General features: G+C 60.9%; 1 protein-coding gene across 2 annotated transcripts in view; it reads left to right on the top strand.

Annotated features, from left to right (window-relative positions):
• Positions 1 to 10,024: 10,024 nt before the first annotated feature.
• CXXC5 (CXXC finger protein 5) overlaps positions 10,025 to 17,641 on the top strand; it is a 35,928-nt gene continuing 28,311 nt past the window's right edge. Inside the window, exon 1 of one of the 2 annotated variants that reach the window (XM_056502601.1) lies at positions 10,025 to 10,180. The gene's annotated coding sequence lies outside the window, so the exon portion shown is untranslated. Of the gene's footprint in view, positions 10,251 to 17,641 lie in introns of both variants that reach the window. The other variant, XM_056502600.1, reaches the window with a different exon arrangement.

The following is a 17,641-nucleotide window of genomic DNA, read 5'->3' as shown; positions in this document are numbered from 1 at the left end:
CCCAACACAACTTGAGGCCACTTCCTCTTGTCCCATTGCCAGCTGCCAGGGAGCAGAGCCTGACCCCCACCTGGCTGCATCCCCCTGTCAGGGACTTCTGGACAGGGAGAAGGTCCCCCTCAGCCTCATTTTCTCCAGGCTGAGCCTCCCATTTCCTTCAGCTGCTCCTCATCTTTTGCTCCAGACCCTTCCCCAGTTCTATTCCCTTCTCTGGATACACTCCAGCCCCTCAATGTCTTCCTTGTCATGAGTGGCCCTGAATCAGAGCTAAACAAGAGGGACACAGAGGGTGCTGGTCATTGGTGTGCTGGACACCCAAAACTCATCCCAAAAAGCCCATTGCATGGAGTGTGGCCAGCAGCAAGCTTTGCTTTCACCCATGACCAGCACCTCAGAGGTTCCCTCCTGCCTGATCCCTCCTTTCAGACACTCCCAGCACTCGTGCTCACACCGTGAGTGCTCCTCTGGCTCCCCTGTGCAAGTCCTGGCTCCCCTCCTCCCTGTGCTTCCAGGCCAGGTTTCCAACTGCTTTATGCTTAAGCTCAGGCCCAAACATTTGTGTCCAGGATGCTGTAAAGCAGCAGCAGCCAAGTCTGATTTGGGCAAAAAGTTGAATTCCTTGATCTATGCAGACAAGACATGAAACAGGAAAGTGGCGACCAAGTCACCTCTCCAAAGCATCCTTGTGTCTGTGGGGGGACCCTGGGCAGCCCAGTTGGGTTAATCACCTCTGTACCTGGGAAGGGGCATCCCATGGTTAAGGATAAGTGAAGGAAAGATGTTTTTTTTTCTGGGGTTTCTGTGGCCCGGCTCACAGCTGTGTGCAAGGGCAGCTGGCAGGAGCCAGCACTCAGTGGCCAGGCCGGCCTGGCCGAATTGAGGGGAGTTTCTATCTTCACTCTGTGCCTTTTCTCCCTCTCAGAAGTAATGAAATGCAGGAGCCAGCATTAATGCACCATTAAAACTGCAAATTTCAGCACACAGCCATCAGGAAATGCAAATACTCGGGTCTGCTGTCAGAGCTACCTCTGCTGTGACAGCAGAGGAAGGGGCTGGCACACAGCTGACCTTTGCTACTAGGAAAAAATCTCCAGTGATGCTCAGCTTCTGGCTCTTGTCTCCCTCCCTGAACCCTTCATCCTCTCTCATCTACAGCTGGGCTCATGCCCCTGCCAGCACTGAGGGGCACCAGGGGAAGAGGTGGCACAAGGGAGTGTTTGGGCTCTGCTGTGCCTGCCCACAGAGGGTCTCATGCTCCTACCCAAGGTTTGGGGTGCTCCCAGGGGGTGTTTGGGCTCAGCTGTGGCTCTCCACAGAGGGTCTCATGCTCCTACCCGAGGTTTGGGGTGCTCCCAGGGGGTGTTTGGGCTCAGCTGTGGCTCTCCACAGAGGGTCTCATGCTCCTACCCGAGGTTTGGGGTGCTCCCAGGGGGGCTCAGGTTGGGGAGTGTGATGGGGAGAGGCAGACTGTGCTGGGGCTGCTTTGTCTGTGCAGGGACGTGCCTGTCCCCAGGCCACCGAGGGTGACAGCTGAGGAAGAGGAACAAAAAGGCTGCAGGAGCCCTTGCTGCAGCTGGCGAGCACTGCCTGTTCCACCTCACAATTGTGCTGTGCGTCGCTGGCAGGGACCTGCTTTTCCATAAATTTGGGTGGAAGGGAGAGCTTGGCAGAGCCCTGGGCTGCAGGGAAGGATTTACAGCTGCTCTGGCTGCTCTGTGTTCTCCTTGCAGGGCTGGGGCTCCTGCAGAAATGCCCTGAGGGAGGAGGAGGAGATGGAGGAGGGAACCCGTGCTGGCATGCATCCAGGGAACAGGGTCCCAGCCAGTGCTGGATCAGGGGAGCTGCAGGAGGCAGGATGAGCAGGGACATCCTCGGCTCAGCCACAGATCCACGGCAATCCTGGGGTTGGGAAAGCTGGAGCAGGGACAATGGGGGCACCCCCATGCTGGGCTGGAGGTTGGTGATTCTGTCCAGCACAGCTAGACCCTGAGATTTCCAGCACTGGGGAACTGGTGGGGAGACACCTTGTCCACCTCTGGAAAGGTGGTGACATCTCCCAGTCCCAGCCTGGCCAAGTGTTGTGAGCCCCTGAAGCATCTTGGGGCACATGGAGCATCTCAGCCTCTGGGGAACTTTGGGGCACGTGGAGCACCTCGTTCTGTGGAACATCTCAGGACACCTGGAGCTCCTCATCCCTTGGGGTCACCTAGGGCACCTCATCTCCTGTGCAGCACCTCTAGGCTCCTAGGACACCTTCTTCTGTGGGGCACCTCATCCCCTGGAGCACCTCAGGAAGGCTGGCCACTGTCAGTCCCAGTGCTGAGCACCATCCTCCTCGAGCAGCTTTGCTGACAAATGACATCTTCCCACCACAGGCCATTGGGTCCTGCCTGGCTGGCAGCCTGACAGGGGCTTCTGGGCAGTCCCTTCAGCTCGGGCAGAGCACATCCCTGCATCCCTCCTGGAAGGTGTCGAGCCCAGGAAGTGTCTGGGCTGGGTCACAAGGATGAAAACATGCTCTGGGTTATCTGAGGTGATGAGCTGTGCTGCCCCAGAGTGCTGGGAAAAGACCATTTTTCCTCTTTCCACTGAAGTTTGAGTTTTCTAGGCAGCCTTAAGCAGCGCTGGAGCTTTCCCAGAGATGCCTCGTGGCTCTTCATTCTTCCCGTCTCTCCTGCCTGCTCTCCTTAACTCAAAACAAGAGCCGCACGAGGCGGGAGATGCATCCCAGGCGTCCCTCCTCTCTCCTTTGGAGGAGCACAAAATAGGTACCAGCCCCATTTCCAGATGGAAACGTGAGGCCTGAGGATGGATAGAGAGTTTTCGAAGGCTTTGGAGCAAGGTGTGGACAGCGCTGAGAATAGCATCGCGAAATCTCAACTGCCAAGCCCTTAGCCTAACCAGAAGGTTATTCTTCTTCCCTTATGCTCATACATATCCATTAGGATGAGACCATATGTGTGAGATGTAGATGAATTTCTTTCCTCTTGACAAGTCCAGTTGGTCTTCCTAGGTAAGGAGATGGTGGTCTGTTCCCATCCAACTCCAGGCTGGCTCTTTGCCGCGATTTCTTGGGTCGTGTTTGCCCCGGAAGAAATGGAGCTGCACGTCAGAGCTTCAGGCCTAACTCTTCTCCACACACCAAATCTTTCAATGCCAGATGTCCCTGGGGGGTGTGGGAGTATCCCCAGAGCGTGGGGAGTGCAGGGAAGCTTTCAGCAAAGCAGAGCAAGCAGGTGGAATAGGGCAGGGGAAGGGCTGTGGCCCGTCCCCAGCCAGGTCCCAGAGAGCTTCCTGGGGAAGAGGTGGCTTCTGTGATGGCAGCAGCAGTGCGTGAGTGCAGCCTGGTGCTCTGCTCTTCAGCTGGCTGCACAGGGTGTCTCCCACAAAACCTCAATGGGAGCCTTGCACACCTCAGCTCACCCAAGAGCTGGGTGCTGCCCTTGCAGCTGAGCTCTGGTGCTGAAGGTAAAGTGAGGAGGGAGATCTTAGAGGTTTTAATGGTTACAGCAGTGATGAGAGACACATCCAGTTGTTGCTCAGCTCCAAATCTTCCTATCGGGGGAAGAGTGGCCTGGACATAACTGGTCCTTTTGACACGTCCCAATCCATGAGAGGCTCCAATCAGTGCAGGGCTGATGTGGTGGATGGTGTCACCTTGGTGTCACCAAGGGGGGACAGATTCTTACACCCACAGAGCCAGGTCTGTCAGCCCTTCCATACATCAGTCACGTGCTGATGTCTGCTAAGGGCAGAGGGGAAGGGGGTGGGTTCTGGGCACTGCTCCAGCATGTGAAAGTCAGGGGGTGGTTGCTTCTCAGGGTGGTGGAGCTGGGCAAAGGAGACCAGCCCGAACAGAGAAAGCAGCCTTTGAGTCACAGCACCACAGAGCCATGCAGCTGGAAAAGCCCTCTAAGGACAACACCACTGTGTTTACCATGTCCCCAAGTGCCACATCCACATGTCTTTTAACACTTCCAGGGATGGAAACTCCACCACTTCCCTGGGCAGCCTGTTCCAGTGCCAATGTCCTTTCTGCAAGTCAAGGTGAGCGTGGGTCACCTCCACAATGTCTTGGTCAAGGCTCAGCTCAGGAAATGCATCCAGGTGGGATCCCACAGGGGAGGAACCAGCCACGGGGTTGGCCAGAGGCCTCATGACTGTGGGAGGGGACAGGGCATCACCTCCTTCTGTGCCACAGGCTCTGCTGTGACCTGCCCTAAGCCAGATCTTATGCTGCACATACCAGGCTTCTCCTTGGTCCTCCATAAAACACAGACATGCTCAGGTGGCTCTCACCATCATCCCCAGGATCCCAAAATCCCTGCTGCCTGCTAGGACTGTGCATGCAACACCTGAGTGCAGGAGCATGGGGGTGGAGTGCTGGGCAGGAGGCAATGTCCTGGCTGCCACAGGGGCCAGGAGGAGGCCAGCAATGGTTTTCTCCATCTTTTCTCCAGGACTCCTGACTCAAGTGTGCCCAAATTAGCTCTTGCCATAAGTAACTTTGGTATTTCCAGTGGAAATCATGGAACAGGCACATCTGTTTTAAAACTCAGGGTTGCTCTGACCTTTCTGTCTCCTTGTTTGTGGGGACAGGCAGAAGATGTTTGGAAAGCCCCATGTGGCTCTGCTGTCCTGGTGGTGAGGGCTCATGAGGAGGGACCACATTGGGCAGGTGTCCTCCCCTCCCAGGGGCTGGGGCTGAAGGATCCTGTCCCACCTGGACTGGGGATGGATTGGAGATGACACCACAGGGATGGCCAGGGGATGAAACGTGGGACAACATGGGTGGAGCAGGAATCATTCCCCCCTGGAGCCTGGCTTGCTCTGCATTTCAGCGTCCATCTGAAGGGCAACATTGTCTGGTCTGAGAGCAGCTGTTTTCATGTCACTGGTGTCCTCCCAGAGCCGGCTGCGGAGCACAGCTCGGGCTGAGCCAAAAATCTGCAGGCACTGGGAAAACCCCAGTGTTAACGTGACCCAGGACCAGTGTCCCCTGCCTGCCATGCACCACAGCACCTGCCTGTCCCTCTGTCCTCGGAACGGCTTGGGCAAGGCTCCCGTGAGCCCCAGCAGCGGAAGGGAAGGGAAGGGAAGGGAAGGGAAGGGAAGGGAAGGGAAGGGAAGGGAAGGGAAGGGAAGGGAAGGGAAGGGAAGGGAAGGGAAGGGAAGGGAAGGGAAGGGAAGGGAAGGGAAGGGAAGGGAAGGGAAGGGAAGGGAAGGGAAGGGAAGGGAAGGGAAGGGAAGGGAAGGGAAGGGAAGGGAAGGGAAGGGAAGGGAAGGGAAGGGAAGGGAAGGGAAGGGAAGGGAAGGGAAGGGAAGGGAAGGGAAGGGAAGGGAAGGGAAGGGAAGGGAAGGAGTGTGCCCCAGCCCCGCGGCTGCCCGCCCTGCCTGCGCAGGCAGATGGCTTTTGCAGGGCGCTCCGGATGTTGGAGCCAGGCTATTTTGGACCACGTGGGCGTCTGAATTCCAGGCGAATCCCCGGCTCAAAAAAAAAAAAAAAAAAAAAAAAAAAAAAATTCCCAACGCCTGCCAGGGTCCCCGGAGGTGGAAACGCTGCAGCTCGAGTGTCCTCGTGGTTCTCCTGCTGCCTGGCACGTAGGCGGGACTGTCTGCAGCCCACCCGCCCTGCGGCACGGAGCCCCTGCGCCGCTCTCCCGTCCCTGGCAAAGCTGGGACACCCCGATGGCCGCGGTGTCCCCTGGCGCGCTGTCAGCGGCTCCTCAGCCCCCAGACGGGCCGGTTCGGGTGGGGGTCTGGCCGTGCTGCCTTCCTGCAGGCTGGGGGAGGCTCGCCGCTCCCCGGGCTGTGCACAGCACGCTGCCCGCTGCTCCGCCGTGCCTGGGTGGGAGCGGGCAGAGCGACAGCGGCTTCCTGCCCTTCTCGCAGCCGCCGCCGCGTCTGTTTGCTTTGAGGCCCGGGTCCCTCCTGCCAGGACGTTCCCGGGCAGCAGCGCTGCCGTCTGCACAGGAGCCAGGGGGACATCCCGGAGCCCCCCGCCTGCCCCGCGCCCGCATCCCCCTCCTGGAGCACCCCAGGAGCCCACGCTGGGCTCCCACGGGGGACAGGAGCCATCCGTGACCCCGTGGGCAGCGGAGGCTGGTGTCACCCCCCCTCCCCAGCCCTTTCCAGGAAGGGGTGGCCGGTCCCCGCGTGGCTGGGCATGTCCCCGGTGCGCGGGGCCAGCGCGCCATGTGGGAGACAGCTGGGGTTAAAAATTAACACGGCAGACCTCGGCTAAGGGGCAGCGGGGGCCGCCGGAGGGGTTCGTGCTGCCCGCCGGACCCCCGTCCTGGGGCTCTGGGCTTGTGAAACCAGGATGGTGGCGACTCCCGTGGCTCTCCCGAGGGGAACGAGGGGCTGCGGTGTCCCCTGGGCACGGGCAGAGCCGGACACAGCGCCCTGTGCCACTGCTGCAGCCAGCTGAGCACCAGGGTGGGTCACCCCGGCCCACGCTCGAAGAGATCGGCACCCAAAAAACACCAGCTGCACCAGCTCTGCTTTCCAGCACCAGCAGGGCTAAGGGGTTTGTACCAGCGTGACCCCAGCTTGCCAGAATGGGGGTGTCTCCCAGGGTCCCCCATCCACCCCCCTCCCCGAAATCAGGGATGTCACCAATGTCTGGGGCTCCTGGCACAGCCTCTGGCTGGATTTGGGTCCCCTCCACCAGGATTCACCCAGCACCTCGCACGGAGGAGGCGACCAGGCAGTGCCAGCTCTGTAAGCCACTTGGATGGCAGCGGCTGGCCTGGGGGAATTTGGGGTTGGGAGTTTTGGAGGTGTGTTTGTGCTCTGGAGACTCTTGGGAGGCATTGGCAGCCCTCCAGCCACTGTCTCATGGTGTCCCACTGCCACCCGGGGAGGGGGACATGGACCTGCAGGACCCCCCTCACTGCTGCAGGGTCGGGTTGCTGTGTAACATCTCCATGTCCCACCCCCAGTTATTCCTGGCTCTTTTCCTGGAGCAGAGCTCCTGGATTTGTTCCCTCACTGGGGAGGGGGCAGTGCAGATCCCACTGCCAGGACCCAATGCTCAAATTGGTGGGGGAGATTTTGGCCCTGGCTCTGGGCAGCGCTGCTGTTTCCTGACAGGTTTCTGCTATGTCCCTTTGCCATCTGTGCCCATCCCCTGTCCCATCTATCCCTGTGCCCTGGCACCATCATTTTCCTGTCTCTCTGTCCCTTCATCCCTGTCCCATTTGCCCTTCATCCCTGCATCTATTTGCCTTTCAACCTCATCCCACTCACCTCCCAACCCTGGCCTCATCATTCTCCACCCCTGTCCTGTCACCCTCCCTTCATGTCCCATTTTCTCATCATCCTCATCTTCATCATCCTCCATCTCTGGCTCACTCACTCTCCACCACTGTCCCCCTTACCCTCCATCTCTGTCCCCTCTGCCCTTCATCCTCATCCTCCTGTTCCCCACAGTCCCCACTGGAAAAGGCTCCAGTAGCAGATTGGGACTGTGTCCCTTGTCCCTGTGCTGTGGGGATCTACCTGTCTGGGAGCACTGGGGGATCCTCCTCTGCTTTTGAGGGACTCCCAGTGACTGGAGAAATGGGGACTGGGCAGTGGGAATGCTGGGGAGCCTGGAGGTTTGCTGGGGGGCACTGGGCTGGAGCCACAGATTTGCTGCTGTCACCGTCAGGAAGTCCCACCTTGACTTTGTGACTCAGTTTCCCTTCTCTTTGAGGATTCCTAACCTCGGTAAAGGTGATTTGTCCACACGTAAGTTTTCCAAACACTCTGAGAAGTGAAATGCTGCTGCATTTGGGGACCTTCAGTGGGTGGCAAACTCCACTTCCACAGGCCCTGCCTTGGCAAAGGGGACATCAACACCTTGTGGTTCATGGTGGTATCAGGGAGTCGTGTCAAGTCCTTAAAAATAGCCAAAAAGGGGCAAAGAAGATGCCCTTGCTGGAGCCCACGTGGGTGAGGAGGTGTTGCTGGGCAGTGTCACCTGGAGTGGTGCTGGTGGGATGCTGTCCCTTCTCCTGTGCCACATCCCTGTGCCAGGCACGAGGCTCCTCTGCTCCTTTTCTGAGGGGGCTGAGAGATGAACTATGGAGGGAGGCAGGTTGGGAACACATTGAGGGGGCCAGCAGAGGAGCTGAAGGGGTGCCCAGGAGGATGGGACCACGCTCCCCCATCGCTGCCACCCGGGAGGGAGATTTTTTGGGAAGCTGGAGCATCGTCACAGCACCCGCGGTTGCAAATCCCAGTGGCTAAATCTGCGAGAGGCGCATAATTAACGAGACGTGGATCAAATACAAACAGCGCATCCGCCGCTCGCCCCCCCTCCCCCCTCCCGCCCCATCGCAGATTTTTTTTGTTTCATTTCGAGGCGGGAGCGGGGTGGGAAGAGATTTCGCATTCCTGTGAAAAAAAAAAAAATCAACGGCAACACAAACCCAGTTTCATTTTTGTCAGGGTTTCTGCTTTTGAGAGGGTTTGGGTATTTTGCTGGCAACTGAAAAGGCTGCAGGAATTGGGGGTGGTGGGTTTTTTTTGGGCTGTTTGTCCCTGGAAAGCTGCTCTCGGCTGAGGAGTGGGGATTTAAAGATTTTTTTTTTTTTTTACTTCCAATATTTCAGTGCCCACAACTCCAAGGGGAGGGAAAAAAAAAAACTTCCAAACCCAACAACAACTCTCCCCCTCAGCAGCAAAAAAATTCTGGCAAAAAGTTGAGCAGGAAACTTCTGGGCCAAGCGTGTTATCCCCCCCCCGCGGGGCCAAACCTCGGGATTTGTCCCCTCCCTCCGGCTGACTTATCGGACCATCGATTATTTGCTGTTTATTCAGGGGGATTTCAGCGATGTCCCGCTGTGAGACCGTGAGGTCCCTCCCGGTGGCGGCAGCAAGCCCGGGGCTCCGGGACTCTGGGATTTGGGCTCCTGCTCCTTCCCGAGCCCCTCGGCGGGATGGGGGAGCTCTGCCCCCCTCAGTCTCCTCCGCTGCATCTCGGCTACCTGAGGGTGACTCTGTCTTCTGGGACCTTCTGCCAGCTGCACCCCACGGGGGACAGAGAGATGGGAAAGCTCTGTGGGCACCCCACGGAAGGGAGAACAGAGGGACTGGCACCCCACAGGGGATGCAGAGGGATGGGGGACACGCAGGGGGACACCCCACACTGGGGACAAGGGGTGGAGCACATACAGGGGGACATCCCATGGAGGGGAGGGACAGAGGGGTGTGCACCCCACAGAGCGACAGAGGGACGAGGAACATTCTGGGCATGTGGATGCGCATGAGAGTGTCACCCCTCGGGGAACAGCGGGGTGGGAGGAGGCACAGTTGGGTGACACCCCAGGGAGAGGATGGTGACATCCCACCGGGGATCGGTGGGGATTAGGGGGGCACGCTAAGGCGGAGGGGACATGGGTGGGGGGACATCATGCTGGCACCCATGGGTGCGGCTAGGACACGGGGAGCACAGTGGGGTGAAACCTGTGGGGACATGGGTGGGACATGGAGGGGTAAGAGCAGGGTGACATCCGTGGAGGTGGATGGGACACGGGGAGCACACTCCAATCCCATCCGTGTGTGACATGAGGGGTTGGGACACCCGGGGGCAGGGGGAGGGCGGCTGGGACACGGAGGGTGACACACCACAGCAACATCCGTGTCGGGTGTACAGCCCACGGACAGCACGGCACAGTGACAACCATGAAGGCATCAAGAACACGAGGGGACACACCACAGTGACACCCACGGGGGCAGCGGGGACACGGAGGAGGGTGGGCACACCACGGCTACACCCATGACGGAGGGGCAGATGAGACACGGGGGTCAGAGCGGGATAAACCCCGTGAGAGTGGGTGGGACACGAGGGTCACGCTCTGTCCCCAACCCGCGGGGTCGGCTGGCACACGGCTCGGCGGGGTGACACCCGTGGGGGCGGCCGGGCCCCCGGGGATGGGTGTAGCCGCACGGCGATGGGGGTCGGGCGAGCCGGGGCGGGGAGTGGGGCTGGGTGTGCGGGCGGCGCGCGCGCGGGGCGGCGGGGGGCGCGCGCGGCGTGTCGTGCCGTGTCGCGGCGTGTCGCGGTGTCCGGCGGCGCGGGGCGCTCGGCCCGGTCCGGTCCGGGTTTTGCCGGCAGCCGCGGGCAGCGGCGGCAGCGCCGTGCAGCGCGGAGCGGGGGCTGCGCACTCCCAGAGCGAGCGGCGATGTGGAGGTGGGTGTGCGGCGGCGGCGAGGCACCGAGCCCGCCTCGGCTCCCCGGCCCCGGCCCCGGCCCCGGGCAGGTGCTGACCTCCCCTCCCTGCCCCGCTCCCTTCCCCTGCTGCCCCCTTTCCCGGCGCCCGGGCAGCCCCCGCCGCTCCCGGCAGCGCTGCCCGCAGCGCGGCGGCTCCCGGACCGCGGGTCGCTGCCGGCCCCCGGGGCGCTCCGGCGGCGGAGTTGGGCTGGGGGGTGTCGGGGGGCTCTTGGAGAAAAGGGAGGTGGCGGAGAAGAAAAAGTTTGGCGGGGGGATCCGCGGCTCGCCCCGCTGCCCGGCGCCGTGCCCGGGCTGCCCGCGGCGGCGGCGGGGCCGGAACTGGCCGCCTGCCCGCCTGCCCGCGTCGGGCCCGGCCGGTGCTGCCTGCGCGGCGCCCGAGCGGCCCCGCCGCTTCCCGGGGATGGGAGGGGAGCGGCGGGGGGGGAACGTCGGGGTAACGAGCAAAGTTTTTCTCGGTGCGACTGAACCCCGCTGCCGGTACCCGCAGCCCGGCGGGGATGCGCTGGGAGCCGTGGGCAGGGATGGAGTGAGTCCTCCACGTCTCCCCCCGCCGCCCCGGACCGCCGCGGCAGCGCCCGGTGGTTTCCCGGGTGACAATGGTGGCGGCGGGGCCGGGGGGCGGCGGGGGCGGCGGCGCCGGGGGGAGGCGGTGGGCAGCGGGGCCGGCGCTGCCACCCGCGGCGGGGCTCGCGTGGGGGGCGCGGGGGGAACCCCGAACCCCACCCGGCGCTGCTGTCCGCGCGTGGGTCGCTCCCGCCTCCCCGGGGCGCGCCGGGCTCCCGCGGCAGTTTGGCTCCGCCGCCGGTGCCCGGCTGCGGGGTGGCCGTGGGAGCGGCGCCGCTCGCCGTCGCCCAGCCATGTGCGACAACTCACCCAACTTTATCATCCCCCCGTCCCCAGCGAACCCCCCACCCCGCCCCGCTTGGCCGTCAGACGGGATTCCCAAAGCCCCTCTGCCCCCACCCGCGGCGGGGAGGGCACCCCACGCACCTCGACACCCATGGAGCCACCGCGGTCGCGCCGTGGAACATCCCTCGTTCGCACCGGCGTGGGTGCCACCAGCCCCAAAACCATCGTGGGGGCTGTGGATTAGACCCGAATTTGGGAATTACGGCCTCAAACTCCGCCGAACCGCGACCCCATGCGCCCCTCGGAGGTGTGGGGTATTTTCTTGGGGATTTTTTCTTTTTTCTGTTTTTTTCCCTTTTTTTTTTTTTTTTTTTACTCCCTTTCCCTTTTATTTTAATTTTATTATTCCTATTTTTTTTTCCACCGCATCCCGCAGCCGGCAGCGTCCTTCCTGCGGGGCCGGGGCTGCTTCGGGTCGGGTTATTCTTTGCTGGGATGATTGATTGGGGAGAGGAGGATGGGGGGGTGGCATGGGGGGTTAGGGGGTGGGATGGGGATGTGGGGGGGCCATCCCACGCACAAACAAAGCTGCGCACACATCCTGCGGTAACGGCCCCGCGTGTGCGCTGACCCGGCCGGGCAACCTTCACCCCCCGCCGCTCGGTGCCGGGGGGGCCGGCGGAATGATGGGGCACGCCGTGCTGCGGGAGGGCGGCTGGGGCCGGCTTTGGGGGGGCGTGGGGGGATGCCCATCCCGGCTACCTGGGGTGCGGAGCCGGGGCCGGCGGAAGTTTTGTTTCTCTGGAAACGGGCCCTGCTGTGTCAGCGGCCCCTTTGTGCCGCTTTGTCCGCGCCCCCCGGCCCCCAGCCCGGCGGCGGGGCCGCACCTGGGGCTGCGGGGGCACGGGGACCCCTCCGGCCTCCCCGCCCGCCCCGGCCCCCCGCGTTCCCCGGCCCCGCTGCTGCCCGCGGGCTGCGCTGCATCCCCGGCGGGGCCGAGGCGAGGGGGGTCGGCTGGGAAAGGGAAGGGGGGTGACTCTCCCCGAGGTCCCGCTCAGCGGGAGCGCTGGTAGGCATGGAAACCTCGCTCCGTCCCTCCGTCTGTCCGTCCGTCCTTCGCGTTCCCAACGGGAAAAGCTTTGGGGAAACGGCTCCTCCGCCGCAGCGCATCACCGCGGGCGGCGGTGTCACCCTCGGTGTCCCCTCGCGGGGTACCCCGGAGGTGCCCCCGGAGGTGCCCCCGGCGCTGCGCCCCCCTCCTGCTGCCGGTACCGGCGTCGCCCCGTCGCGCTGGCAGATGTCGCGCCCTGACCTCGGGGACGCCGCCTGGGGGGGCTGTGGGAGGGGTGTGGGGGGGACACGGTGACGGGACGATGGGGACGGGGACGCGCCGGCGTGTGACAACAAAAGCAAAGTAACAAAGGACCCGCCGGTGCCGCTCAGAAGTTGGTGCCGGCGCCGTTCGGGGCTCGGTGGCCCCGGGGGCAGGGTCGGGAGGGGCTGTTTGCCTGGCGGGATGTGCAGGCAGGGGGTGAGGGGGCTGTGCCCGGCGTCACGAATGTCCCCGTGTCCTCCCCCTGCCTCGGTGGGAAGAGGCAGGAGCCGGCCGAGGCGTCCTTGACATGGATTTTGTGGTGGGGATGCGGGCAGCCGGCGCCGCACTGCCCGCAGCTCCTGTGCCTCCTGCCCGTGACACGAGCTGGGGGGGCACAGGAGAGGCGCTCTGGGTGCTGCACTCCGAAATTCAGCCTGTCCCTCCTCTTCCTCCTCCGTGGCAGAGGAGATGCTGTGAGGGGTGTTTTGGGGATCCCCGACCCTGGGGGTCCCTCACCCGCCGGCATCTCCTGGTGCCCCCAGGACCTTTCCAGGCAGGTGGCAGCAGTGCAGGTGCTGCTTGTCTGCGACCTGGGGATGCTGCAGGGATTGGGGGTGACATCCTCTACCCAAATGACAAATCTCCTGTGTGGGGCACTGGGGGGACGGGCAGATCCAGGGTGCTTGGCTCTCGCAGCCAGCACCTGGCAGCTCCTCGTGTGTTCGTGCGAGGCTTGGCCGAGGTTGGATCCAGCCCCAGCTGGTCCCGGACACTCCACCTCCCCCAGCAGGGACATTCCTCGGGGTGGCCACAGCGGGTGCCAGCGTTCTCCTGCCTTCCTGTTTTGTTTTCCCAAATCCCGGCTGTAGGAACAACCTCTTGATTAAGTGTATTAATAGTTAAACTTTCAGCTCATAGCTTAAACTCACCAGACCACGAAAAGCTCCCTCCTTTACTCATGCTCTGGTGCTCAACTAAAATATTGCACTCAAAAGGCTTTTTTTTTTTTTTTTTTTTTTTTTTTTCCCTTCCTTTTCCCCTGACTCAACTTTGACTCCTGGGCTCATGGAGGGGTCTTTTGGGACTCCCAGTTTCCATGCTGCCCCTTGCAGCCACCTCTCTGCACAGAGCCCAGGCATGGAGCATGAGTGTCCCCAAAGTGGTGCTCCTGAAACCCATCCAGGTTGGTTAGGAGGATAGGAGCCACTGCCCCAGGAAGAAGCTGGCCCTCCACCCAGCTGGGGTCACGAGAATGGATGGGCTGTGGTGGCTTGGGAAAGGGTGGAGATGGTGGCAGTAGATGGTGTGTGGCATTGGCTATTTTCCTGCCAGCCAGGTGGTGGGGAAGGAGGAAGGTGGGAGGTTCAGCCATGCCAAGTGCAAGATCTTGCACCTGTGTGGGAACAGTCCCCAGTTCTGGCACAGCTGGGGGGTGGAAGGGCTGGGAGCAGCCCTGTGGAAATGGCTGGGGTGCTGGTGGGTGACAGATGGGACATCAGCCAGCACTGTGCACTGCAGCCCAGAAAGCCAAGAGTATCCCGGGCTGAGTCATGGGCAGCAGGGTGAGGAGGGGGTGCTCCCCCTCTGCTCCGCTCTGGTGAGACCCCCTTGGGGCACCACATCCAGCTGTGGGGTCCCCAGCACAGACAGATGTGGGGCCTGTTGGAGCAGGTCCAGAGGATGCCATGGAGATGGTCCACAAGGGCTGGAGCCCCTCTGCTCCAGAGACAGGCTGGAGATGTTCAACCTGGAGCAGAATAGGCTACAGGGAGACCTTAAAGTTCCTTCCAGTGCTCAGAGGAGTTTCAGGAGAGCTGGAGAGGGACTTTGGACAAGGGCCTGGACTGACAGGACAAGGGGTGAGGTTTTTAAACTGTAACAGGTCAGGGTTAACTTGTACACAGGGACGAAATGTTTTACACTGAGGGTGGCGAGGCCCTGGCACAGGGTGCCCAGGGAAGCTGTGGCTGCTCCATTCCTGTGTGTTTGAGGCCAGCTTGGACAGGGCCTGGGACAGTGGAAGGTGTCTCTGCCCATGGCAGGAGGTTGGAAGGAGAGGAGCTTTGAGGTCGCTTCCAACCCAAACCATTCTGTGATGTGGTGCAGGGAGCAGTGTTGTGGGAGGGGCAGGAGGGAAGAAGCGTGTGGGCAAAGGGTGGCTGGAGGAGGAACCACCTCCAAAGGTGGCCAGTGGGAAATCCCAGGCTGGAGTGGAGTAAATGTGAGTTTGCTGCTGCTCAGCAGCGGCTCTGCCGTGGGGATCAGCTCTGCAGCTGCCTTTGCCTTCAGCTGAGGGACGTGTCCTGGTGGGGAGGCTGGGACTCACCATCCTGGGGGCCGCTGGGGAGCATCAGGACATGTGGGTGAGGAGCAGCCTGCATCCCTACCTGTGTCCCTTGGGACACCCATGGGCTGGAGCCCCAGCACAGCTCCAGGGACAGCAGGCAGCAGAGCAGTGTGACCCCAGTGAGTGGCTGAGGGCCACCCTTTGCCTTTGGGAAATCCAAGGGCACATTTACCCTGACCATGGGCCCCCAAGCACCTGACATCTACAGTCAAAAAGCTTTGGGGTCTGTCAACATCTCAGTGCTGGTGATGTGCCCACTCTATGTCTTTCCTTTTGGGCTGCTGGAGTGCTGTGATTTCGTCCCTGCTTGTCTTTTCCCATGGCTTGCAAGCAGGTGGAGTGTGTTGATGGTCTGAGATGACAGCCCGTGCTGCACATGGGTGGCAGCCTGTGATTATGTGGATAAAAGGATTTTTGAGGTCAGAAGGTTTTCCAGTGGCTGCCTTGGTGTCCCTGGTTTCCACCATCCATGGTTATGGAATGGAAAAGGGGCTGGAGTAATGGCTCCCAGGCTGTGAGCTCGCCTTGGGGTGTGTGGGTCTGGCTCCATGTCCTTGTCCTGGCACAGTGTCACTTGTCCCAGAGCATCTTCCATTGCCTGAGCTGGGACATCCTTTGTGCTGGGAGGATGAGGTGCATCCCCTCCCTGCAGTGATGCTGACAGTGTGGTGGCCCAGGCAGGGAGGATCTGTGTCGGCCGTGACCCTGGAAGTGGTGGTAAAGAATGAAAAAAGAAAAGCTGTTTCTGATTTTCCAAGCAGGATGTGCTTTTCCATCTCCACCCTCCCAGCTCTGAGAGGTGGGAGCTGGGAAAGGGCTGGTGTTGCTGGCCCTGCCCTGTGACAGCCCCGTGATATTTTGGTGGGGGCACAGTGTGGGTGATGGGTGGGACCTGCCCACGGGGTGAGATGTTCCCTGTCATTTCTGGGTCACTTCTGACATGGGCTCCATCCCCAGGGTCTGATTGTCACCTGGGTGGTGGCAGGGATGGGACTGTGCTGTCCTGGCCCTGTGAGTGACTCCAGTGGGTTCTGGTGGCTGCTGCCACCTGTGATACTCTTGGCTGACCCTGGCATACGTTGCTCAGCATGTGCTGAGCTCCCTGGGTATGATGCCTGGGAATGAGGGCTGGGTTTGTGCTCAGGTGTGATGAGATTGGGCACTCTGGCCTGCTCTGGTGCTGCTGTCCCTGGTCATCTCCTGGCTTGTGGGTGGCTCACTGTGGTTTGAAGCAGCCCTCATTTGAGGGTTTGGTTTTGCCTTTGCAAATCTGCCCTGAGTCTGTGCATGTGTTCCAGCTTTTTGTGGGGCTGTCTGGGCACTAACTATCTCCCACAGTCTTCCATGTGGAGTTGTTGTCCATGCCTAACCAAGCAATGCAGCTCCATCCACTCAGCCTCCGGGTTCTCTCTTGGTGTCCCCAAGGATCTTGGTGTCATTAGTTCTCACTTCTTTTTGCTAGGACTTGCCCTTGTGGTGTTTGTGACTCTTTCTCTCCCTCAGAGATGGGATTCTGGCATTCAGATCCAAGCCAAACATCTCATTTCAACATCCTGAAGGTTGAGACATTCTCAGTTGAACATCCCAACCCTGAAGGTTCCCAAGTGTTTGCAGATCCAGGTGCTCTTATCCTGTTAGAGCTCTTACTCCTCTGCACCCTCTTGCTGCTCAGAGGCAGCTTCCTGCTCTCCTGCCACTCCTGGACCTGGAGCAGCCCAGGGAGGACCTTTCATGCCCAAGCAGATTTGATGCCTTGGGAAGGGCAAGTGAACTGTGCCCACAGATGATGCATGGGGGCTCTGTGGGATCTTGCTCCTTCTGCAGACTCCTAGAACAGTTTGGGCAAGAAGGGACCTTAAAGTTCATCTAGTTACACCCCCTGCCATGGGCAGAGACACCTGTCACTATCCCAGGGTGCTCCAAGCCCCATCCTACCTGGCCTTGAACACTTCCAGAGATGAGGCAGCCACAGCTTCTCTGGGCAACCTGTGCCAGGGCCTTACCATCCTCACAGGGAAGAATTCTTCCTGATATCCAATCCCAAACTTTCCTCTTTTAATTTAAAACTCTCACCCTTTGTCCTATTATGACAAGCCCTGGTGAAAAGTTTCTCTCTGGCTTTCCTGTAAGCCCCTGTAAAATGTGAAAGGTATTTCAGCAGGCCCAGGCCTCACCTGGGCCATGGGGAGGTGGCAGTGGCTGGTTGCCAGGACATGGCAGCACATTGGATTATCCTTCCCCACCCTTCCCTTGTGCATTGTGCCCTGCTGGGGTGGCAGTGGGGAGGCAGGTCCAGCACCCATCACTCCTGGGGTGCCAGTGCCCACTCCCTGCCTGTGCCCTGCTGCCAGCCAGGGACTTTTCCCCCAGTTCCTGCAGCAGGGATGGAGGATGGCTGCCTGGGAGCTGGGAGCACTCCTCTTGCCCTCTGCTTTACCTTCTGCATCTCACTAATCTGATGACTGGAGGTATGCGAAGCATTTCAAATATGGCCTCGTTAGCTGGCTCCGGACAGAGCAGCAGGAGCCGTTCTTCACACTCCTACTGCAGCCGGCTCTGCCGCTCCCTCCTCCCGCGGGCATCCCGCTGCTGTTTGCCCCTTCTGGCTGGGATGGGCACACAGCCCATCCTGCCTGTCTGGGGAGTGAGTGTGTCCCGCTGCCATCCGCTGGTGTTGGGTTCCTGAACGATCTGGGAGCAGCACCAGGTGCATGTGCTGGGATTGGGGTGTCCCCTCTGCCCCCACCCTTGGCAGGTGCCAAATCCTCCCACAGGGGACTCAGTCCCCTCCAGAACCCAGAGGGGATCCCATGGCACATGTGATAATGGAACCTGAAAGGCTTCGGGGTGGGGGATGTGGGGTGGTAGGTGCTGGCTGGACACTGAACTGTGAGTGCCAGGCTGGCTG

Source organism: Oenanthe melanoleuca, chromosome 13 (genome assembly GCF_029582105.1).
Source record: "Oenanthe melanoleuca isolate GR-GAL-2019-014 chromosome 13, OMel1.0, whole genome shotgun sequence".
Lineage (NCBI taxonomy): Eukaryota > Metazoa > Chordata > Aves > Passeriformes > Muscicapidae > Oenanthe > Oenanthe melanoleuca.
Note: the sequence above shows the minus strand (reverse complement) of the source record. Positions and strands in the feature narration are given on the sequence as shown.